We start from the raw sequence: 26,365 nt of genomic DNA, 5'->3' as shown, positions 1-26,365 counted from the left end.
AAGAACATCACACACATCCATGCCCGAGGCAGGATTCGAACCAGCGACCGTAGCGGTCGCGCGGTTCCAGACTGTAGCGCCTAGAACCGATCGGCCACTCCGGCCGGCCATAAGTTTCGTTTCGCACCAATTCGAATCAATACCTCTTCATTATGACTTATACGTGTAATCGTCAGCACTAATTTGTAGCACTAGATTTCAGAAGTTTCAATCCTCTTATCGTCGGAACTGTTTATCGTTCACGTTTCACTTCCGTCCAAGGCTACGATCCAGATAAACACTTTCAGACAAGACTTTCTAACATTTAAAAATTGCGTACGATGTTAGCATATTTCTCTTTTTCGCAAAATGTTTTATTGCTATTGCCAGTCTGTATTTTATGTCCTCTCCATTTAAGCCATCGTCACTCTTTTTGCTGCACAAACAACAAAACTGATCTATTACTTTTAGTGTCTCGTTTCCTGATCTGATTATTCCCTCTGCAGCTCTGGACTTGATTTGGCTGCATTCCATTACTTCTGTTTCGTTGATTTTCATTTTATAACCTGTTTTTAAGATACTATCCGTTCTGTTCAACTGATCTTCCAACTTATTTGCTGTCACTGGCAGAATTATAGTGTCTTTGGAAAACTTAAAAGTTTTTATTTCTTCTCCCTGAATTTTAATTTGCTTTCCAAATTCGCCCCTGATTTCCCTCATAGCTTGCTCGATGTGCAGACTGAACATCTGGGATAGCATATTACTCTGTCTCACTCCTTTCTCAACCACGGTTCCGTTTCATATCCTTCGACTCTCAGTTTGGTTTCTGCAAACGTAGTGGAAAATTCATCTCTCCCAGTATTTTATGAGTACTACGTTCAAAATTTCAGAGTGTGTGTTCCAGTTAACACGATTAAAATCTTTCCCTGAATCTACAAATGCTATAAATATAGGTTCTGCTTTCTTCAGCCTCTGTTCTAAGGGAAGCTGTAGAGTGAGTATTACCTCAAATCTCTGTATACAGGGTTGTCCATTGATCGTGACCGGACCAAATATCCCACGAAATAAGCGTCAAACGAAAAAACTACAAAGAACGAAACTCGTCTAGCTTGAAGGGGGAAACCAGATGGCGGTATGGTTGGCCCTCTAGATGGCGCTGCCATAGGTCAAACGGATATCAACTGCGTTTTTTAAATAGGAACCCCCATTTTAGTTACATATTCGCGTAGTACGTAAAGAAATATGAATGTTTTAGTTGGACCACTTTTTTCGCTTTGTAATAGATGGCGCTGTAATAGTCACAAACATACGGCTCACAGTTTTAGAAGAACAGTTGGGAACAGGTAGGTTTTCTAAATTAAAATACAGAACGTAGGTACGTTTGAACATTTTATTTCGGTTGTTCCAATGTGATTCATGTACCTTTGTGAACTTATCATTTCTTAGAACGCATGCTGTTACAACGTGATTACCTGTAAATACCACATTTATGCAATAAATGTTGAAAATGATGTCCGTCAACCTCAATGCATTTGGCAGTACGTGTAACGACATTCCTCTTAACAGCGAGTAGTTCGCCTTCCGTAATGTTCGCACATCCATTGACAATGCGGTGACGCATGTTGTCAGGCTTTGTCGGTGGATCACGATAGCAAATATCCTTCAACTTTTCCCACAGAAAGAAATCCGGGGCGTCAGATCCGGTGAACGTGCGGCCCATGGTATGGTGCTTCGACGACCAATCAATCTGTCATGAAATACGCTATTCAATACCGCTTCACCCGCACGCGAGCTATGTGCCGGACATACATCATGTTGGAAGTACATCGCCATTCTGTCATGCAGTGAAACATCTTGTAGTAACATCGTTAGAACATTACGTAGGAAATCAGCATACATTGCACCATTTAGATTGCCATCGATAAAATGGGGGCCAATTATCCTTCCTCCCATAATGCCACACCATACATTAACCCTCCAAGGTCGCTGATGTTCCACTTGTCGCAGCCATCGTAGATTTTCCTTTGCCCAATAGTGCATATTATGCCGGTTTATGTTACCGCTGTTGGTGAATGACTCTTCGTCGCTAAATAGTGCGCGTGCAAAAAATTTATCATCGTCCCGTAATTTCTCTTGTGCCCAGTGGCAGAAATGTACACGACGTTCAAAGTCGTCGCCGTGCAATTCCTGGTGCGTAGAAATATGGTACGAGTGCAATCGATGTTGATGTAGCATTCTCATCACCGACGTTTTTGAGATTCCTGATTCTCGCGCTATTTGTCTGCTACTGATGTGTGGATTAGCTGCGACAGCAGCTAAAACACCTACTTGGGCATCATAATTTGTTGCAGATCGTGGTTGACGTTTTACATGTGACTGAACACTTGCTGTTTCCTTAGATAACGTAACTATCCGGCGAACGGTCCGGACACATGGATGATGTCCGGGATACCGAGCAGCATACATAGCACACGCCTGTTGGGCATTTTGATCACAATAGCCATACATCAACACGATATCGATCTTTTCCGCAATTGGTAAACGGTCCATTGTAACACCGGTAATGTATCACGAAGCAAATACCGTCAGAACTGGTGGAATGTTACGTGATACCACGTACTTATACGTTTGTAACTATTACAGCACTATCTATCGCAAAGCCAAAAAAGTTGTCCAACTAAAACAGTCATATTTCTTTACGTACTACACGAATATGTAATAAAAATGGGGGTTACTATTAAAAAAAACGGCTGTTTGACCTATGGCAGCGGCATCTAGCGAGCCAACAAAAGCGCCATCTGGTTTCCCCCTTCAAGCTAGACGAGTGTCGTTCTTTGTAGTTTTTTCGTTTGATGCTTATTTCGTGTGATATTTGGCCCGATCACGATCAGTGGACCACCCTGTATATAAACTGAAGTCTCCTCCGCGCGTCCCCCTGCATATGGAGACTAATCCCATGAACTGCTAAGGGATTTTGGTCCAGATACACTAACAAATACACTGGTTCACGAGGAAAATTTTTTGTAAATAATTTATAAATACTTGCAAATTATCTGAATTATGATAAATTGAAGTTGCGGAAACGGCGGCATTTCCAAACAGCGAACAGCCAGCGTAACTCGATAGAGCACCATTGCCTTAAGAGAGCAGAAAGCGCAAGAAAATATTGATAGGACCATGTATAATTATGGTATATGAATCTTTGTTATCTGAATCGATTGTGTGCAAGCAACGATGCTGTAAGCGGTATCGCAGAAGTTAAGAGAGTGTCTTTGAGCTGCGCGAGGGTGCAGTGGAGCAGACAATGTTAACCTGGGTAGAGATAGAGTCGAAGTTCAGATGTGTTAGAGTTAGGCAAGTGCGGAAGCTATGGCAATATTACGATTCAAATTTAATGTCTTAATTTATCATTTTGTTCAATCGACATGATTATGAAACTGATTTTTGAAGAAAGTAATCTAATGGAATGTCAGCTAAAGACAATAACGATGTTACTTTCTTTTCACTATTGCTGCGCCATCGAACTGTCTTGGTTATTGTACTGAAAGTTGTTAGATTTGAGAAATCGGAAAGTGTATTGGCTGGATGTTGAGAAGTTCATTAAATTTAAAATCTCCCTTGAGCACTTTTCCCAATATAAAAAAAACATAGTGTTGTCATTCATTCTTTTTTATTTTTCTTACCAACTTTTCTCTTACAATTCTTTTTAACGGATCATCGAACCAAGTACGTTCGATAAACTGTTCGATTTGCAATTAACAGAGAACTCACTGCACCTCTCGAGTGTCTGTGTGCAGATACAATGATTTGCAGCTTTAGCATCTCGGCGCGCAGAACAGAGCAGTATCGCAACGCGTTATCGAGATTTGCGCAGAATAGAGGTAAGGAGAAAAGATTATGATTTTTTTTTATTTACTCAATCAGGGCCAACTTACGTTATCCAGAGGCAGTTTTTACGATCAAATTTTGCGAAGCCAATTACTCTAGGTTTCATGTCCAAGTTTATACTGTTCAAAATTCTTGCAGTCAGACTGCTAACTTTTACGGTATGAAACACTTCTCCTTCATTATAACAATTAATTACTTTTACAGTGCAGCTTGTCTTTCACATTACGACAGTAAAAATTTCATTACGACAGTTCATTTATTAATCCAGCAGTGGCTTACAAATAGAACCAGAATACTTCAGCCCACATTTTTATTTATTTACGTAACTTTCAATATGCGTCTGGTCTGGTGGTCTAGTGCTAAAGCATCATGCTAGGAAACGAAATGTTGTATGGATCAAATCCCTCTCATTGATGTGGAGATTCGGCAGAAACGAAACAGGACTCGGATTCCACGTTACACTGTAGCTCTCCTTTTCCGATTCCATAACTGGTTAGGGACATGCAAGTTGCCTAAGTGAGGCTAGCGTCTCAGAATTACATGACGAAAAAAAAAAAAAACCCTCCGAATCGAAAAGCTTGTGGGTTTCAATTCTTTATGCATAAAGCGAAACGCAGCATGGTCTACAGATCTGCTTCGTTTATGCGGTGAAAGTTTAACACCAGCGCTGCATATAACTTAACGTTCAGCTTCCTGCTTTTCTTGAGACAAACATACATGCGAACATGATTCTGTGCGTGGTGGTGCGAAAGATATTATTTGTTTGGGCACTTTCAAATTGTACAGTGGACTGGTATATGAATTTCCACTAGTGAGAAAGAAATTTAGGTTGTTACGATTAAGACATGGGAACATCATTCTTGAGTGAGATTCAGAAATTTCTTGCGGATGAAGACAGAAGATTTCGAAATACATCAGCAGATGGATGAGGGACGCATTTAGAAATATGACGACAATTTCACATTGCCAATTTCTGCTTCCCTACTAATTAGCAATAGCAATTCGAACTCTTAATTCACTGTAAATTCTTCGAACAACGGGCAGTGAGTTATTGAAATTTGAAATATGACCGCCGCTGTGGCCGAGCGGTTCTAGGCGCTTCAGTCCGGAACCACGATCGCAGGTTCGAATCCTGCCTCGGATATGGATGTGCATGATGTCCTTAGGTTAGTTAGGTTTATGTAGTTCTAAGTCTAGGGGACTGATGACCTCAGTTGTTAAGTCCCATAGTGCTTAGAGCCATTTGAAATATTCTAATAAATATGACCAACAACAAAAAGATAACCATCTCATCATCTGATGTGAGATTTACAAATTGAAATAATCAAACATTTTAACAAATAGTTTCCTTGCAAGTTGGAGAACAGTTGCGTAGCGAAAAAACATGAGAATCCAAAAGATGTGGTGTTTAATTTTTTTATACTTCAAGAAAAACATTTTACGAATAAGTGATTTAGCAACTTCAGCAGGTTTGATTCGTTCACATACAGTACGTTCTCTAAGCAGGGCAGCAGATGACTCAACTTTCAGCTTTCCTGAAATCAGACATATATGTGAACACGACTCTTTGCGTGACTTGGGGAAAAATTCTGCCGTAAAGATGAGATGACAAATAACTTAGGCAATTAGCGTCAACAACGATATCACGATTTGTACTAACCTACACAAAAAGTGTACTGTAACATGTCCTTAACATGCACATCATGCTTTTTTTCTTTCTTTTCTATTTTCTTTTATTTGTGCAATCTCAGCCAGTCTAAACCAGCCTCCGATACACACTGAATCTATAATTCGCATACATTACTTACAATGATTGTGAACATTTTACTTACATCACGATGTGCTCCCGTCATTGCCACGAGATGTCACTCCTAAAACCAATTCTATGTGGAACGCATAACATTCATGTCTGTACGCAGCTTTCCTGGTGTTCGCTACCTACATTGCGTAAGTTATATGGAAGCGATGATATGCGCTCTCTTAACGTTATCCTCTGCATTTTACTCGTTGCCCGCAAACAATATGCGCTACACCAGTCAAACCGTCTGGCCGCAGATGCTTAACGCTATCCGTGCGAAGGCGAGCTGGGTTGCTAGTGTTTCTACGAAGTTGATCTTGCCCGAGGTCGGATTCCATCAATCATTGCGTTCTTGTGTAAATAGTTCTTGTCAGCATTTTGCAATATGACTTATTAAACTGAACGTTTGGTACTAATCACTTTTTCGGCTCATGCTTTGTTTGGAATAGGAAATACAACACACTCCTTGAAGCCTGAGCGTATTTTTCTGTGACGTATATGTTGCATGCCATGTGGACTTGTTTCGTCATGGTATGTCGTCTAAACCAGGTGGCTTATATCGAATTACCTGTTTTAGTGCTCTGGCAAGTTTTTCTCGCAATATCATATCACTCATGTCACTTTCGTACGTTTCGTCTTCCTTTTCCATAATATTGTCTTTCAGTTCGTTTTCTTTTTATATTACTTTCACATAGTCCTTCAACCTTTCAGCCCTCACTTGTGGCTTGCTACCTGAGCTATTAATTGTCACACAGCTGCTTCTGTTCTTTTTTTTTCCAAAACTTCCATTAATGTTCTTGTAAGTGCATCTACCTTTCTCACTGCCATGCACGCCTCTACAGCCTTTACTGTCTGTTCCTGCTCGGACCTTTCGCGCTTACCGCCAATCACGTTTTTTAGACAGATGTATTCGCTAGTAGTTGCTTTATTTGCTACATTTTTATAGTTTCTACTTTCGTCAGTTGGATTCACTACATCGGGAGTTACCCTATGATTTTTATTAGGTCTTGTCTTTTTGCCTATTGGTGCTTTGATATCTTCATTATTTCTAGAAGCTACGCATGCGTCTTCTATTGTAAGCCTTTTCGTTGTTGTAGTCAGTCATTGACTAATATGCTTTCACGGAAACTCGCAACAGCCAATGGTTATTTGAATTTATCCAGATGCCATCTCTTCAATTTGCAGTTTTCTGCCATTTCTTCAATTTTAACCTTCCTAACCTCATACAAGTCAAGTAAAGTAAGAAGATTCCTGCTCGTTTGTCGTAGCGTTAGTTATTCAACTGAAAGAACGAGTGAATCGATAACTATACAGGCGGAAAAATATTCGTAAGGTGCCAAGTACCGACGACGGTAGAAGCTTTTGGATGGGGATGAATGCTTAAACGACCTTTGACATTTTCAGCACGATAGCCTGTCAGGTATACTGGCAGTAGGTGTCCCTATATGTAAGCTACCTTGATGAGAGGAGGAATACGGTAAGGTACCTCAAGGCAGTGGACTTGAATTCCAGGTAACTGGGGTACAAATACCTGTTCGGCCATACTGAACGGAGTTTGTCGCAGTTTTCGTAATCATTTCAGATGAATTTTGTAGGTTACTTCGCAATACCATTTTCCCTCGTTATACACTTGTGCTAACATTCTGTATCCAATTATTTTGATGTTCAGATGGCATTGCTCTGTAGTATCATAGAAAAGCAGTTATGGGAAGTGCTGGTGCCAACTGATGGCAGACTAAGACGTAGTACTGGTTCAATAGTTTCTCTCAGATAGCTCAGTCAGATAAGTCTGCTCCGGAAACCAGTATTTGTAACGTAGGTAAAAGAGGAGTGGCATGTAATAATAACTGCCATTAATTTTGAGGTCCCTGAGTTGGAAGAAAGAGACAGCTAATCCTTAACTTACGACATGTGGTCTCTCAGACTCCCGAAAATTTTCGAGCTCGCTCTCAAACGTCAGTTCTGGTGGAATGCTTTTTAATTCCCTCCTTAAACCGCCAATCCTATAATGTTTCGTTGTCGGGTGAATTATCGCGTTCTTTGTTTGCTTTTGAAACGTATTATTGACACGCATTGGGAACTCCTAGATCGCGTCTCGTGAACTACGTACCTGTTTGCTTCAGTGTAGCACAAATTGTGTTCCAAGGAACATGTTCCCAAGAACATGTCAGTTCTAGCGATCCTCAGTGTGGTGAAATTGTTAGCCGGTGGACGGAGGAAGATGTCAGTGATACACATCAAGAAACAGACGAAAAAGACGGCGGTGTTACAATTGCCAGTGATCACAGTTCTGCTAGCGGTCATGACGAGGATTCAGACGAAGAACTTGGGAACATTTGTGATGGGGCTCCTTTCTGTTCCTCCAAGGAAAGACTTAAAGTGTTAGTTAAGATCAAATGTGTCCCAAGTGGTGATAAAGAATAGATTCCAGCAGTGAGCGAAAATTTTGCAAACTTTCTCTTTGTACATATTGAGTGCAGTTTTGATGTGTAAGTTTAAAACTTGGAATTTAGCTGTTTTCAGAACGTCAAAATCAGGTCTCTAAAAGTTCGTTAATTTATACTGCTAAAAAAAAACTGCACAAAAGTACGTGATATTGTATGACCAAAATACTGCAGGCATTGTTTAATGTAACATCAACAAAGAGTATTTAGAAAACACTTAAATAATTGTAAAATTACTTGTTATGAAACTTAAATAAAAATTTAGAATGATTCGCGGCATCAATTTCGAAGCATACGTTACTGAAAAGTGACCTCTGGAGTTAGGGACCTTCAGAACCACCATCGCACGCATGTGCTTTGCTGTATCCAAGGGGCACTGCGAGCTCCCGCGATACAGTCATGTTGGGCGGGTTGCCTGCCAGGCAGACATAAGCAGCGTAACCACAGCATGCGATGGTTGCGGCGAGGTGCACAGAGGACGCCAACTCCGCCACTCTGCAGCGCCAGTCCTACGCTCTCAATTAGAGCGTGGCAGCGTCCATCCAGTCGGTGAGTATTTAGGCAGCCGCACAGCCCAAAGACAGCGAGTTGTACGCACGTTGCACAGGAGCTGCCACCGAGCAACACGCAGTTCTCTATGATTGTTGAAACGTGCTCGTATATTATTTTTAGCTATTGTTATTTGTTCTGCTGAAAGACATATGAAAATATGTGACGCTGCGTGTCTGACAATAACAGTATACTGATCGAGAACAAAAGGACACAGAAATTAATTACCCTTCCTAAAAATCATAAAGAAATCAATTCCCTGACTGCGAGTTTTTAAATATTCACTCACAACTCCTAACAACATTCTGAAATGCTTTTCTACGAAACGGATAACTTACCTCGTCTTGCTGCTATAACTGCGTGATAACCAACATGCTAGAAATACACTGAAGAGCCAAAGGAATTGGTACACCTGACTAATTTCGTGTAGGGCTCTCGCGAGCAGCAGACGTGTCGCAACACGACGTGGCATGGACTCGAATAATGTCTGAAGTAGTGGTAGAGAAAACTGACCCCATGAATCCTGCAGGGCTCTCCATAAATCCGCAAGAGTAAGAGGGGGTGGACATGTCTTCTGAACAGCATGTTGCAAGGAATCCCAGATATGCTGAGTAACGTTCATTTCTGAGGAGTTCGGCGGCCAGCGGAAGTGTTTAAACTCGGAATAGTATTCCTGGAGGCACTCTGTAGCCATTCTGGACGTGTGGGGTGTCGCGTTGTCCTGTTGGAATTGCCCAAGTCCGTCGGAATGCACAATGGACATGAATGCATGCAGCTGATCACACAGGATGCTTACGCACGTGTCACCTATCTAGACATATCAAGAGTCCAATATCACTCCAAATGCACACGGGCCACACCTTTACGGAGCCTCCATCATGTTGAACAGTTCCCTGCTCGATACAATTTAAGAGGAGACTCGTCCGACCAGGCAACGTGTTTCCAGTCACCAACAGTCCAATGTCGGTGTTGACGGGCTCAGGCGAGGCGTAAAGCTTTGTGTCGTGCTGTCATCAAGGTTGCACGAGTGGGCCTTCGACTCCAAAAGCCCATATCGCCGATGTCTCGTTGAATGGTTCACATTCAGACACTCGTTGATAGCCTATCATTGAAATCTGCAGCAATTTGCGAAAGGGTTGCACTTCAATGAGTCTCTTCAACCGACGTTGGTCCCGTTCTTGCAGAATCTTTCTTTCGGCCGCAACGATGTCGGAGATTTGATGTTTTACCGGATTCCTGATATTCACGGTACGCTCTTGAAATGGTCGTACGGGAAAATCCGCACTTCATCGCTCCCTCGAAAATGCTGTGTCCCATCGCTCGTTCGCCGACTACAGCATCGCGTTGAAGCTCACTTAAATCTTGACAGCCTGCCATTGACGTTGCCGACCGCTGCACCGTATTCTGCCTGTTTACATATCTCTGTCTTTGAATACGCATGCATATACCGGTTTCTTTGGCGCTTGTGATACACGTAACTAGTTCACTAGGTTCTGCTCTCCATTACCTTCTTAAGCGTGTTATTAAAAAACAGTTCTTAATCTGAACGGTTAAGAACTACACGACCTATTTTCCGACGTTCGGAATACACAGAGGTGACAAAATATCGTACTGGACGTCCTTTTATCCTGCGTAGTGCAGCAGCTCGACGTGCCATGGACTCAAAAAATCATTGGATGTCCCCTGGAGAAATATTGAACCATGAAGGCTCGTAATAAAAATTTTTTTTTTGAACGTAATAAATAGTCGAAAACAGAAGCTGCAGCGATAGATAGTAAGAAAGTATTCAATAAAAGTGAGACCTTCTGGCAGAGACAATAGCATAATTAAGTTATGAATTTTAATATTGTTAGAATTAAGTTTTCTCTCCAATGCAAGCGCACAGATGGCGGATACATCGTTGACAAGTTGGTTCTGACCCAACAACTAAGTCAATGGTTTGTCAAGTCGTGTGAACAAAAAGTTTATGAAACGCGTGAGATCGTATGAACGCATGTTGACTCGAAGTAGGGCGCGTGGATTGCTTTTTCTGTTATATAGTTATTGAGAAGCCACATCAGCCACTGCAATTTACGACAAGTTAGATAAGTAATTAAAGATAATTGAGGGTCACTGTAGACCATTTTGATAGTTTTCTCTTTTGTGAAACTTAATTTAAACCTAGATTATAGATGTGATATGGCATAGGTCTTCCTTCGATCCATTGTAGAATTTGGAAACCCATTCAGGGAATATTCGTTCACATTTTTGTTGAACGCAGTTGGTTTTTACCATCCTGTATTAAAACATTTCCTTTTATCAGTAGCGCAATTTATAAACAATGTTTTGTGAGTAGAATAAAATTTCCAATGGTAAACTTAACTGCTTTTTCGACGTTATTTTACCAGATAACTAAAATTAGGAAAGCCTTGAACCCCTTCCACTAAATTTAGTTAGTATTAACATTCTTTTACAGGGAGTGCAGTGGAGCTGACGCTGAAATCATTAAGTATTTGGTTATATCATCGCTAGTCTCACTGAACTCTTCTGAATTCTACATGTCATGTGTGGTCTGGCGTCTCCTTACCAGCAACAGGTCCCAGGTTCAAACTATTCAATTCCCTAAAAAACACGCTCAGAGCGTCGTTGCGCGAAAGTGGTAGGGAGACACGATATAGAACAAACAGACACCACGCAGAATGATTAGAGATTTCCGAAATGGAATGTCCCATGCGTCTACCTCCGCTATCATTAAGCGTTCAAATTCTGTTAATTCTTGTCGTGGGGCCATAACCCTGTCGCAAGTATTTTCACATGAATCACCTGAGTACAAATGACAGCTCTGCAAATGCACTGCCCTGTTACACCTTGTGTACGCGATACTACCGCCATCCGTATATGTGCATGTTACTATCCCACGACTCCTGTCATCTCAGTGTATATCGAGATGTAGTATGACAGTCCTTTGCGGGGATTGCCCTTCGACATAGCCGTTATCACACATTTTTACCTAACAGAAGCTCTGCCTGGGCGGAGAGTGTTCTAAAAGTTTCTGTTACTCTCTGATTCCCTCTACAAATGAGACGCATGTAACTTCCGGCTATGTTAACTACTGTGCCTTTGCCAACCTTAGCGACGCACCATCTAGTGTGGTGATGTCCAAGAATGGGCCTGCCTAACATCACTTCATGTGCTCTCTCTTACGTGAATATTGTAATTTAAGACAGCACTGAACTAACGAAACATGTCGTTTAATCACTTCACCATATGGATGGCGTAACCCCTTTCTTAAATTTAGATTGTTATTTATATTGGTACAAATTAGTATTGTGACATTAAAATAAAAAGAAACGTACTAGGTAACAAAGCTTCTGTGTTACAGATAATATGACTGAGTGACGTGTGTGTTTGATGCTGATGCTCTTCATGAGCAAATATGTGTATCTTTCGTAACTGCATATGTTCGTAAGAGTTAGTACAGTGCCGTCTGCACTTGTAATAAACACTGTGACTTTAATTGAGTTCCGTCACCTTTTAATTTCGTGGTTAGCATTATCTGCTACAACTGAAAGATCCACCATCGATTTCAGTATCTTCGTTTTTATCGAAGAGGAGCTACATTGTGTGCAGAGTTTTCAGCTGACATAGAAATGTGTCTTTAACAACGAAGCGTATGCGTTGTTTTGTGACACTGGTATGAGGTTACGCTGTTGTGTGTCGTGTCGCGTTTCTCTATGGACACCCCTTTCCACACAATTGATATCCTACCCTTCATATTTGTTCCCTGTTGCACAATGGACACCCCACCACACTGCATAAGGAATGCGACATGTCAGCAGCAACTAGGAAAATGTGAAGCTCACTGAGGAGTTTGTTACCCGGAATAAACAGTGCTGAGTTCAAAATGGCTCTGAGCACTATGGGACTTAACATCTGAGGTCATCAGTCCCCTAGAACTTAGGAATACTTTAACATAACTAACCCAAGGACATCACACACATCCATGCCCGAGGCAGGATTCGAACCTGAGACTGTAGCGGTCGCGGGGTTCCGGACTAAAGCGCCTAGAAGCGCTCGGCTACTCCGGCCGGCAAACAGTGCTGAGTCAAATGAACATTGGCTGCTGCTGTTACTACAATGCCTGACGAAAAATTAAAGCACCCAGAAGACATTGTCGAATGTCGATGTACTTCATACACGTACACTCCGGTAGATCGGTTACCAGAGTTAGTTTCCAGGGCTGCTAGGGTATATAAGGGCCAAGATGCTGTATTGAGTGAGTACTGTGATGGTCATGGAGATACCACATCCTCGTGTGAGAGAGTATTATCATCACCTGACTCAGTTTGAAAGATGCGTCCTTGCGGGTCTGCACTAGGGCACCACAGACCTCAATTTCGGCCGGAGCGGAGTTCCGGCAGCTCCCAGCGATTTTTTTTTCTGAACTCACTGGAACAAGTCGGTAGTGGAAATTTAAAACAGTTCATGTGTATTAAAACGCAGCCTAACTATAATTTGCCGCTGAGACGAATTACAGAGGCGTTCGTGTCCAAATATTTTGCTTATCTGTAGAAATGAATATGAACTTAAATCAATACAGTTGTAACAGAACTCAGTGAGTATAAGGCAACAGACATTTAAAGCATTTACTAAACTTCTAACTCATTTCTCATACCACACCATGTTTTGCTTTTTCTAATTCTACGAGGTGTCGGAATTCTGCCCAGGCATATCTTCATTATTATTCATTGTTAAACGTTAAATCATCTATTTGTTAATACTTGGACACACATTCACTAATCAGCTACACTGTAGCTGGCTGAAAGTTGCGGATGGCAGCAGTTGAAAACATGACCTCATAGTCACAAAGACCACCGACTTGTATCGACATGTATCGAGCGGAGTTGGGGAGCGAGGTGACACTGCTATGGCAACATATGATAACACCTGTCGTTAATACTAAATGTTATTCTTTTTATTTTTCAATGTTAAGCTTTATCACAAGTTTTCAAAAATCGAAACTTGTGGACTTTTATGGTTGGGGCCGGTGTGGGTTGTAACACTGAATAGGTGCACTCTGGCACCTAACATTGTACAAATTAAGCACAGGGGCAGCTGGTCGAATCGCGCAATATCCAAATTTGTGGGGCATTCGATGTTTGACTGCATCGGAATGAGAGAACAAGTTGACCACGTCTGACCTCCTGACTGGAGGACACGGTACTGTGCACCAAGCACATTGTACGTTCTTCACGTCTGCATCTGTCCTTAGAGAATAAGTGAGTAGCCCAGATGCAAAAGCAGATAACTGCATGATAAGTCTAACTGAGATAATCGCGAAAAACTGGTCCCATCCAAACTGTTAAAGTACATTTCTTTTCTAAAAAGAAGATAAAAATTAATTATACGATATTAATGGCTGAAATCTGCGACTATGTTTTATACGTTAAAATATTAAGTGAAATATTGACTTAGCGGTTTTTGCACCCGATTTAGCAGTTAGCGGGTTTTACAAATGAATCGATCCAATTACAAAACAAACATTTGGTTGCAAAATCCGCTATTCGATGATATGTTAGAAATGACAGAAAGATGGAATTTAATTCTTGCGACTATAAATAGAATAATTTTATTTCAATTTATTCTGAAAATTCTACAAAATTGGCATATAAAAATACGAAGGCGACATTATTTCGCCAGGTAAAACTGACTTACGTAACTTCAAAAAGAGAGCAGATATGAATTATTAACGTTGGGTGTTATTAAAAAATACACATCATCCCGTTTCTGACATTACAAGATATAGTACAAAATAAAATAATCTCCAAACCGTATTTTAGTGATACGTCGACAAAGTTTTAGAAAATAATAAAGTTAGCGGAAAGTTACATCTTGGTTAAAACAGTGACAAAAAGTTCTAGAAAACTGAACTAGGTGAAATAAGTGACATCGACCTCAACACTGACCCATGACCTCAAAATTGCTTGCAGCATCTTCAGATGGTTAGCAGCGGCAGGAGCGACTTTAGGGAGTGCGTTCCTGCCCGTGTAACACCTCGGTATAGGATTTGAGTTTGTCGTTGGTGGCCCAGTCTTCGCCAAAGTGGACCTCCAAAAGCTTTTTGACGTCTCCGAGTTTGCCTTCTGAAAGTTTTACACCAGCCGTGGTTGGTGTTGGCCAGTTTAATGAAATTTTTTCCCCTCTTCAGGACGCTGTACCCGTCTCCAGCTTTAAAGCTGTAGGAGGTATCTCCATGAACTATACAATTCTTTTTGCTTTTTCTTTTCGAGTACATGATTTTTTTTGCTTTCTGAATTTGGAAAATCCAGTTACCAGTAACTTTCATAATCCTTCCACGTATGTCATAACAATTAGTGCCAACACAGTGTTGTGTTGCTGACCTCGGCTATTGTAAGGCGCATCCAGCTTTACTTTGTTGAGAATGGCACCTCTTGTGGTCGATGATATATCGTTTCTTAATTAATAGCATTTAATGATTGGTGGATGAAGTACAACAGCAGTTATTGATTTATTAGCTACTTGGTTGCCGCCAGTAATGGAATTAGAATAATGAAGTCGTGCCATGACATTATAGTAACAACCTGCGTTTGGAAATGATTCAGTCCTGGACGGCATTCCCTACACTCGAACTAATGTTAAGTCGATGGTAGGCAATGAAAACTTCGTAACTCCACTTTGCTAAATTTTACAGAAGAAGCAGAAACGGTTTCGTAAAATTTTTTAAAGCGATACAGGTAAAGTTGCTACGTGTGTAACTACATAGTAGAAGCCTAGTTATTGACAAATCAGAGAAATCCATGCATTTTCAAATGTCTCTTTGATAATACAGTTACTGGTTAAGGGAATTACGAGGTTTTCCTTGCTTGCCATACAAATATGCTCCACGCACGCGAGAGAACACCCACTACGGCAGCACTCTAATAACGGCTATTTCCGTCTTCCACCTAACAATGCTGCCGAACGGCTCCAGGCGACTCTCGCAAACAACGGATCGTTCAGAAACGACCATTGTTGAGCCCAGAAAAGTTAACCGCACTTTTGTTGCAGCTCACAGAGGTTATATTTATCCTGCTCTCAATAGAGAGGCAGCAACTACGGAGGTGAGTCCTGTTCCACTACTTGTCCTAATATACTGATTTCTCATTGTAATAGTGTACACATTAGAACGTGCTAGACCTCGATTGCTTCAAAAGGTGGAAAGACCAAAAGACCAACTCAACAGAAGCGGAGCAGAGTCAACTAGATACAATAACTCACCAAATCTCTGTGAACTATCTCTGAATTAACTAGACGGCAACTCCGTCCACCGACTGCAGGTCCTCGTGTAGAAGTGTCCATCGTCAGTTGACCAGCTGGCACAGTGAATGTCAGACTAGCCTGTCAGGGCTTTCTGTCTGCATCCACGCTATTGCTGCTTTCAATACAATTTATAATGTAACGTGGCCTTTGAATGACGGATGATTTGGCCGGAGTTTGGCGCTCTTTGCCTATGTGCCTCGAGCTGAAGCGACACTTTTCTTGATAAGTTGCTTACAGACGAGTTAAATGCATGGTTGTGATTGACGGTATCCCTTTCGCTTTTGAATAAACCAGTGTTCCTAGGCGTGCAGAGAGAGAAACGGTCATTCTCGGCGTCAGAAAGTCTGCAGCAATCGTCTGTGTTTTCCAGCAAACCACAAAAAGCCTGTAAGAGATTACTGGCAGACTTCAAAGAGCGAACTGGAAATATCCAGATACTCGGAAACAAGGTTAAAGATACCTCACTGATCGCTGCTATAATTTGTTAGAGTACACCACTTGACTGCAAAAAATGAATCACCTGGAATTTTTATTTTATTTATTTATTTATTTCCTTATCAGTTCAGAGTAACCCACCACCGCGTAATGAAAGATGGGTCAGATGCCACTAAATTTAAGAGGAAAGACTTCTCATTGAGGCAATCGTATTGGTACACGGTTGTTAATGCTTTTTTAATTAATATAAAGAGCATAATATATAAAAATTTCTCTAAGGTTACATCGAATTGAGTGCATAACAAGTATTAAAATGGTCCTATATAATTTGTTTCTGCCTAGTTGCTGAGAATATAATAAATACATTATAATGCAAATTTCAAAGAAAAATAAAAAGAAATATAATACAATGAGCGTGGTGAAAATAATTTGAAATATGTAGAGAAAAGTGATATACTGTATTTGGATGTTTAACATAGTCTGAGTAACGTGTTGCTTCATAATGCCTATTTCTACCTATTTCAGGTGAGGAGGTCTCCGTAGAACGTCGAGCTATTCTCATCTGAAATGGTTTGTGTCATGTACGAGGGTTGGAACTTTAATAGTGGAAACTACTTATTTACAGCTCGTACAAAATAGATACTTGTTTCAAAGTTTTACTGACCTTCAAAGTAGTCACCAGTATTGTGTATAACCCGTTCCCATCGACGTGGAAGTCGTAGAATACTCTTATCAGTGCCAGTTGTGTTGATAGTTCGAGCGGCGCGGTCTATTGCCCGACGAATTTGTAGCAGTTCTGAAGCGAATGACGTGAAGTGTTTCCTTCAGTTTAGAAATCGAGTTGAACTCACGAGGGCTTAAGTCAGGGGTGTGCAGTAGGTGCTATAGCACTTTCCAGTCCCATCAGTCAAACAAATCAGTAACACCTTGCACTGTACTTTACATGACAAATAGACTTATGTTTGTAAATTTGTTAGTAGAAATAGCATGCAGTTCATTGCTACTTGAATGTATTGTTCCTGGAATGAGAGGAAGAAACAGAATGAAGGTTGAGAGGGTATGTGACGTTAGTGCAGAGATTATGATTTGAGTCAAATTTACAAAGAACTTGGCAGTATGAACCCATGTATTAGTATGAGGCTGCACCCCCTTTCGCTTCGTGGAGGGCGTCATAAAGCCATCGTATCCTCTCCTGAAGCAAGCCAACCCACAGCTGTTCTGGTCCTCTTTACAAACAATCCTGTCGGAGGAACATCCGCAGCTAAGCATTATACCAGAGGTTGAAAATACCGCTACAATTGTAATGTTCTTTTATTTAGAACACAACCGGTTTCAGGCTCTACGTCCATCTTCAGGTGTCGTATTGAAAATAGCAAGAGATGGGAGGTATCTGAAGATGGGCGTACAAGAGCCCGAAACCGGTCGTGCTCTAAATAAAAGAACCTTACAGCTGTAGTGGTATTTTCAACCTCTGGTGGTCCTTTTTATCCTAGTTACTGGCACTGAGACTGAGTTGGCTTCCCAGCTGGTACCACAGATGTTCTATCTGGGACGGATTTGGCTATGTTGCTGGCCTTGGAAGTACCTCAACGTGACGCAGATAGTTAATAGAGGCACATGGCGTGTTTGTGATGTCTAAGAATGTCACCACGATACTGCCACATGAGAAGCAACACACGAGGAAGCAGGATGTCCGGGACGCACAGCTGTGCCATCAGAGTTTCATCAGTCACTACCAGTCCTGATTTGAAGTCATACCGATGACTCTCCACGTGATGACCTCAGAAGTAACACTGTTGTGCTCCTCGAAACTCTCCATAGGCTGGCCACCACAGTTACTGACAATGGCCATCTGAGAAGTGCAGAACCGTGATTCACTGCTGGAGTCAATGATATCCCACCCATTTGTAGTCCGTGATTCCCAGTCGTGACACCACTGAAACAGCCGTTTGTGTTTTGATGTCAACGACAGCTTGCACATGGCATGGTAATTTCCTAGCTCGGTTGCTGGTGTTGTTCGACCAGTAGTGCGAGATGACAGAGAATATTGCAGGAAGTCCATCACTTGTTCTTGGATGGCAGATGCAGATGTGAAGGGGTTGCTTTGTGCTTGGTGCTCAGTACAGAGACCCATCCTTGTGGTGGTAAGATGTTACCAACCAAACGTTACGACGAGTGTGCCTTCCATCACGTTTCCATGCAGTCCAACATTGGGTCCATGTCACATCTGAATACCCCACATATGTGGATGTTGCACGATTCGACCAGTGGGCCAAATGGAGACCCACAATGAGATCACTTTCAATCTATGCCATGTGCTGATAGTGCTGCCTCAGACACGTACTTAGCATCTTCTTTTAATTCACAAAGATCACTCAATATTTGATGCTCTTCACTCTTCTAGTTTTCCTTACCAGGTCAGGTAAAAACACTAAATACGAAGAGCACAGAGGAATTCTGGTGGTCACTCTATTTCTCACAGAGAATTGCAGCTCTATCATTTACATATCTGCCAATGGTGTTACATGTACAATGTTACAAAGACATCTGACCATGTGTTCTGATTGCTTCAATTTTTTCATCAGGTAGTGTACATCAAAAATGTAAAAATATCATCTGTAACAGTTCTCAGTTACTTTATTTGTCTTCATGAAATCTTTTTTCAGAACAGTTAATGTCGTTTCCCAAGCATTAAGTATTATTTTCCTCAATACTTGCTTGGAAACTGCAGTCCAAAGTGTAGCTACCAGCAAATCAAGAGGTGAATTTGCTTTCCTCATACAGTTACTTTGTCATTATGTGAGGACTTACAAGCAGGAGTAAATATTTATACAACGCCTTATTCATTCACAAATAATTTCGCCAGTAATCGTGAATATTGGGGCAAAGGGAATTCTGGCACTTTTGGTACATACAGGCTGCATACATTCAGGGGCAGGCATACATCAAGGGACAAATTATCCCCTCCCTATTTCCTTAACCTGTTGTTATGCTAATTCATTTATGACACCCTGAGGGTTGGTTTACTGCCCTCCCCCCTGTGGATAATCTGTCCTTCTGAGAAACCCACACCTCTTCCCCTCAGTCACAATCAGTCAGTCAGCAGAAGAAAAAGAAGCAAGAAGCGCCAACAGCAAGCAAGATCATCACTGTCGGCACTCTGAAGAAGTGGGAGTAAGTACACATTCCATGTCTTTATTCAGCCCCATGTTCTTGTCAGTGCAATACTTATTGTTTCTTCTTCTTTATTCAGTGGCCTCTGGTGTGCTGGCGCCGACAACGGTGGCATTGGCCTCCAGTGTGTCAGGACCAGCAGCAATGGCATCAGCCCCCAGTGTGCTGGGACCTGCAACAGCGGCGGCAAGATCTGGCATGCCAGCACCCACAGCAGCATGTTAGGACCTGCGGTGACCTCTGGCCTTCTGGGACTGGCAGTGGCAGCAGCACTGTGGTATCCTGTAGTGCACCTAACCCAACTGTCGGAGTAGGGCAATGAGCTGCTGTTATCCATCCTACTCTTCGATGAGAACACTCAGCCAGTCCCCCAACTCTCAGAAGAGTTGTGCTGGGGTCCTACAGTACACGGTGAAGGTTAGTAATGGTCTCTGGTGTTATTATAAGGCCAAGGTGTTGGTGTGATGGATAAGAAGCTGCTGCATCCTTCCAGTGCTCTATTGCTTTTCACTTCAATTTATAATTTAACAGCTGGTGGTTCAAAGCATTTAAATATTGGTACAGAAGCATCAGTGGACAGTGACAGGTGTGTTGTTTTAGAGATTGAGAATACATTGAGAAGTGTTAAAGTTCAGTTTACAGAGTTGGAATCGGATGAACTGTGTCATGCAGAACCCTATACAAACCAGCAGACGACCTCCAAGTATTATCCATCTCATCTGTGTCCAGACATTTACTGTGCTGGCCCGAAGCCACCTATACTGTCATAGTATGGTGGTGCAGCACTCATGTGAGATTTGGAGATCGATCCATTTACCTGTAACACTCTACTGTTACAAACTTGTTCAACTTAAGGAAGGACTAGACTACCTTGTGTTCAAACTGTCTATAAAGATATTGTGAACTGTCTCTGTATGAATTCCGACGATTTAGGGCATTGCATCAATATGATGTCAAAAGGAGAAGCTAAAGGAAATTTTTATCGCTACCAAGACTTTAATATTCACCTGTGTGGGCGTTTGTGCATCATGTTCCTCCTAACTTTTGCGAGAAGCACATATAAGGAGGCGCATTAAGCATCCACTTGTCAGTTGAGGTTCAGATGCAGTGACGTATACTCTTACTTTAAGAGAACGATCGTCAATGTTATGTGCGAATTACTTCCCACTGATTGATTTCAGCAACGTAAAGTGTCGTATTGCACTGACTGGGCTGGAGGCATACAACAGCATTCCAAATATCACGGAGGCAAACAATAAAATACATCTGAAAAAAATAGTAGAAAAGAAAATGTAGAAACAGACCTTGGTGCATGCGATATTGACAATTTAATCGACGTTTTAAAACTATCTGTAAAAGGGACTGTGCTACACGCATACATCAGTACACTTAAATCCAAAATAAAGACAGTGAGTGCAACGGCTGACTTTAAACAGAAAGGATCAATAGGACAACCACTGGGTTTCACGAAAGGACAGGGTTTGAAGAATTTTTGAAGAATTTTACAGATCTGACCAGTCATTGAATATACTTCCTGTCACTACAATCCATGTCGAGTGTGAAATTGCAGCAATCTGCTGTCTCAACGGTAGACTGATCCGTACAACTTACGAATTCCTGCCATGAGTTGGATCGGGGTACAAGATCACTGAGACACCTACCAACGATACAAACTTCCCAGTAGCAGATCAGACATTGGAACTGATTACTGTGCACCAGGATAATCAACTTGTCGATTTTTGTGGTGAGGAAATCATTGTATGACTACATATAAAGCGGAACCAGCAGTGATCTCGAACGTGAATAGACCTGTCAGTGGCGGTATGACGAGCATATTACATGTCAAGAATACGACTCGCATAAAACTTATACTTCAAGCACATTTAATAAGAATGAGGAAATAAGGATTGTCATTCAACACCGAGGTGCTTTAACCATCCCATGCAAGGGTTTCATATGTCTTGGTGGCTGAGTTACGAAAAGGGATGATGTAGCTACAGTGGCATTGAACTTTATACGTGATGCTTTAGCATTCCTGTTTCATGAGATACGATACCAACTTAACGGGGTCGAGATTGGCTATTCACACAATGTAGGCATTTTATCAACTCTTAGCATGTATGTCTATGTCTATGTATGTTTATGCTATTTGAAAAATTTAGAAAATGCTGGATGGTTCATAGACGAGCCAGTGGAAGAGTACAAGAGATTTACTGGTTGTGGGATACTATGAACACGCGGAAAATTGTTATGATTGCTAAACAGGAACTTTTTCTGGTACAGAATGAAACAGATAAATAACGACTGATGAATTCTAGAAGCTCAAGAGGAGAACGAGATCACAATCAATAAAATAATTTGGGAAATGGCAATATTACTGTATTTGATGAGCAGCATTTGAAACTTTTAAAAGTTATGAATGCTGGTGTACTTCTACCATTAACTTTCTGTTCATGGGAACTTTTCAAGTACCCGGTCCTACTGATTGCAAGCGGACAAACGTTGGATATTAAAACTTCTGGTCAGTTAAAGACACCCAAATTCACCTTACTTGCATTTCAGACCAATGTAAGAGGTAATATAACAAATGATTCCACCAAATTTGACAGTTGCAGGTTAACTAATTCCAGTGTTCACCTGAACTCTGAATTCTGCCAACACGATAATTTACACCTTCAGTGTAGCATTTATAATGTATACATTCGACATGTATGCAGGGTTCCATGCTTCTTCCTATGAGTAGGGAGGATGTCTAATAAGGCCATGGAAACTCAAGAATATGGCGTCAATCATTGTAACAGATTGCTCAAAACAGAACGAGATTATTATATCTGGACCTGTAGGCATAATAATTGAATTTGAGTCTTCGCCAAATTTCCCGGACCACACTGCAGTGTATTCTCTAGTCCTACATGACCGTGAGAGTATCTACTGCCTGTTAACTGGAGTTGTGCAACGAGGGGTATAAATGAATAAGTGCTGTGTCATACCCAGATCATACCCAGATCACTTCATAGTTTCTTAGGGTGTGAACATTATTGCAGACGCCCAGGATTTCTGCGATGCTGAGCATATTTAAAGATGATGCGTACATAGCATACACAGATGTCAATATAATAGAGACATTCTCCAGCGGCTTTGCATCACTGAGGCCTTTAACCGATGTGAAGAGTGCTAAAAGACAGATGAGTGCACAGTGGTTAACACTTTCTACTATGTAATTCACTTTAATGACCCTAGTATACCGTACAAAATATGATGGCATCGCTTCGATTATTCGACCACAGAGATATCATCATCTACATCAAAGACGACAAGAAGTTCACATGGATAGGTCGAATGTTCCAGTTTGCTGCTATTCAATACATGAAATTCTATGAGTGTCCTGTTCTCCACCGATTCAAGAAGCCGAAGATGTGTGGAAACAGCGTTGTGTCTGTTTATGAAAATGTTAAATTATTTTCAAGTTCGATAAATAACAGAATTTTTATTTCACAATCTGCGCACTTTCTTTCACTCTTTGTTAGTATTTAACTTTAAACAGATATCACATCTATGGTTCTCATCAACCACAGGAGATAAAATTTTAGACATGCCTCTATCAGCGAACCTGGTTACACGCTACCCATTCCCATAATGAAGAACCTGCTGCACGATAGGCATAAGTTCATGCAACCATTACATGTATTTTTTTATTCTCCGTCTTAAACTTCACCTCCTTAGTAGCACTCATGTTTAAAACTAATGTCATTTGTGTCTTTCACCATTGTGTTAGGTTTACTATAAACAATAGCGACAACAACAACAAAGATGTATGGTAACGAAGTTTTCATTTATTCAATTCTCAAAAAAAAAAAAAAAAATTGCAATTGGTTCCACATCTACAATTTGGTTCTAATATTCAATGCAGAGGTACTTTTTTCACACGATCACAAAAATAATTCAGTGGCTGAAATATTTACAATTTTTATATATACAAATCTACACTAAAACTAATCCAGAGATACTTTTATTGTTAGCCTACAACTAGATTCCCCAGTACCAATAGTGCCAGTTGTGTGGTTTCAATACAACAACAACAATAACAAAAACAATTCTGATGGACTGTAAACTATGTACATACATCTAGACTTGAAAAGTAATCAGACTTGGATGGCTAGTAGCACGTGAAACTTTAACATGAGATTATTAAATCTGGACCTGTAGACGTAAGAATTGAATTTGAATCTTCAGCGAATTTCCCAGAACACATTGTAGTGCATGCTCTAGTTCTACTTCGTGTGCAAGGCGAGTATATGTATTTTTTAATGTACAATTTTTATCGATGCACATGGTGTGCAGATATTTCACAAGTACAAATTTTTCAATGATCATCGTGCACAGACTTTTGTACAAGGTACATATTTACAAGTGTACACAGTGCACATTCCTCACATACATAGTGTACATAAATAAATAAATACATGTTTACACCACACACACACACACACACACACACACACACATACTCTCAGACTGCGAACACCATTGTACGGGCACTGCAAATAATATTCAATCAAGAAGGCTTAGATGCCATGTGATGCACATCGTTAGCCCGCTTCTGCGTGGCACCTTCCAAGATGCAATATACATACATTTTTGCTTGCAGATCTACAGACTACACAATCGGTGACCCATTGCCCTCGCTTTTCATTAGGCCGATAGTCTTCTCGTTCTGTGAAACAATACTGCAAGGATTATGGACTGCATAGGAAGACGTGTCGTATTCTTCACTGTAGCACCTTATTACTTCATATGTACTGCAGCCCTTCACCCAACAGATAAAGGTACCTATATCTGTTAAAGTAACTTCGGATCTGGAAAATGAGTCCTCTCAAACTCATAGTGGAATTGGTACATGTGAGATTTTATGAACTCTACTGCAATGTTCGCCATCTCCATACAACAAGGACCTCATTGAATATTGGGACCCGTTTAAAATTTGGTCTGGCGATGCATTTTTTTAAGTCGTACCGCGTCTACCACGTCCTCTCAAATTCAACATTGTTTTGCGGAAAACTGAGTTAGTCACTAATTTTGAAAACTTTTTCTCAAATTCACACGTCGCAGAAGCTCTCTGTTTCGTATCAAAATCGATATACTTCTTCAACCAAGGGAATTGCTTGAAGGGGACAGGCCACGTGATCTTGACCAGCCACATCCCAAATCTGAGACATTGCTGGAGATTACGGTAGTGAATAATGTATGTCCACTTATTCCCCAGCGGAGCATCAGCTTGGGGATGCTCTCATCCTGCAGAACTAGTTGCTCCAGACACAGCAGTAAATCGGCATGCACCTCATGCAAACTAATAAGGTATGTGCGTTCTGCCTCCACCACATACCCCATATCAGAATCAGCCACCATGCCCTTGATTTTTCCATCTAATCCCTTGCATTTGTCTTCGGGCACCCACTGAAACTCACCAAGCGGCAGTGATTGTTGCATGGCGAACCCATACAGATGAGTGACATCTAAATACTTGATGTAACTCGGATCAAGGTATGTGCTGAGCCTCTCACCCCTCCGTGGGTGACCAAGTCCCCCACAGATCCCTCGCTCAAAGAAAAGAAGCATGTCAGCATCAGTAAATAGTTCGATGCTTGCACTCCATTTCCCTGAACTCGTATGGAAAACCCCCTTCCTAGTCACAAGTTCAAACTTTTCCTAGTCGGGAAATGCTTATCCTTCTGAGGCCTTTAAATTTCTGGAGTGATGTCTGCATAAAACTTAGCGAGTCAAGGAAGCTGAGCGTAGTTCTTGGCATTTAGAGAATGAGATATATTTGTCAACATTCTCAGGTTAGATACTGACCACATCATTCCTCATACTGAAATTAGCCAAGTGTTCAACAAGAAAGTGAGCTCATACCTGCTTAAATTATGAAAGAAAACGGGTATGTGCTGTGCTAATCGACACTTCAAGTTGCGTGTGTTACGGGCGACGCCACGGAGCTTCCCCGTAAGATGACAGTGGTCCCTACGACAAATTTCCGCTTTTCATTCTAATGGCAGCCCACAAATATGGCAGTCAACTGTGTCACTGTACAAGTATTCATGCTCCATAGACCCGGTAATGGGAATGTTTTGCTGTAAAGCTTATCAACTTCCCATGAAAGTTTTTCGACCTGGTGTGGGGATGTTATCGCTGTAAAGCTTTATCATTGTTCTATGAATGTTCTTCAAGCTCAGTGGGAAGCCAAACCGCAGGATTACCCTTGACATAAGATTTGTATCAGTTAAGACTCGAATCATAGGACGATGCCACTCGGTACACTATGAAGGTGAGCATTCTTAAGCTTTATGAATTTCTTTTCCTAAGTAGGCATAATAAGACATAGTGCATAATTGGAAGTGCAGTCGACTAGATGCTTTGCTAATAAGTTGTCTGACGAAAAAGTATTGTGACACCTTAAGCAAATATGCTTTTTACACTTTTGTTTAATGAGTTGGGAGGAACGGAGTCGGGACATGCCCCTGATCCAGCAATAATGATAATCGTGGTTCTTCTTATTTTCTTCGTCTGAGAATAGCAGCTCGTTCACATGGGTGTTACACTCACCAGCAAAGTTTGGGATAAGTTTATCCTGCTTGTTCTCCTTGTCTGACTTGCATTTCTCCAGGCCATAAGCGTGAACCGTTATCCCGACATTCTGTGCCTCAAATTTATGTGTCCTGGATCCTGACGGGGACCTCGATACTGTCAAAGTTATAACACTTACGAATGTCGAGGTTTCAACCATATTGAAACGTGCGCTGTG

This window comes from Schistocerca serialis, chromosome 4 (genome assembly GCF_023864345.2).
Source record: "Schistocerca serialis cubense isolate TAMUIC-IGC-003099 chromosome 4, iqSchSeri2.2, whole genome shotgun sequence".
NCBI lineage: Eukaryota > Metazoa > Arthropoda > Insecta > Orthoptera > Acrididae > Schistocerca > Schistocerca serialis.
This window is presented reverse-complemented; position numbering follows the sequence as displayed.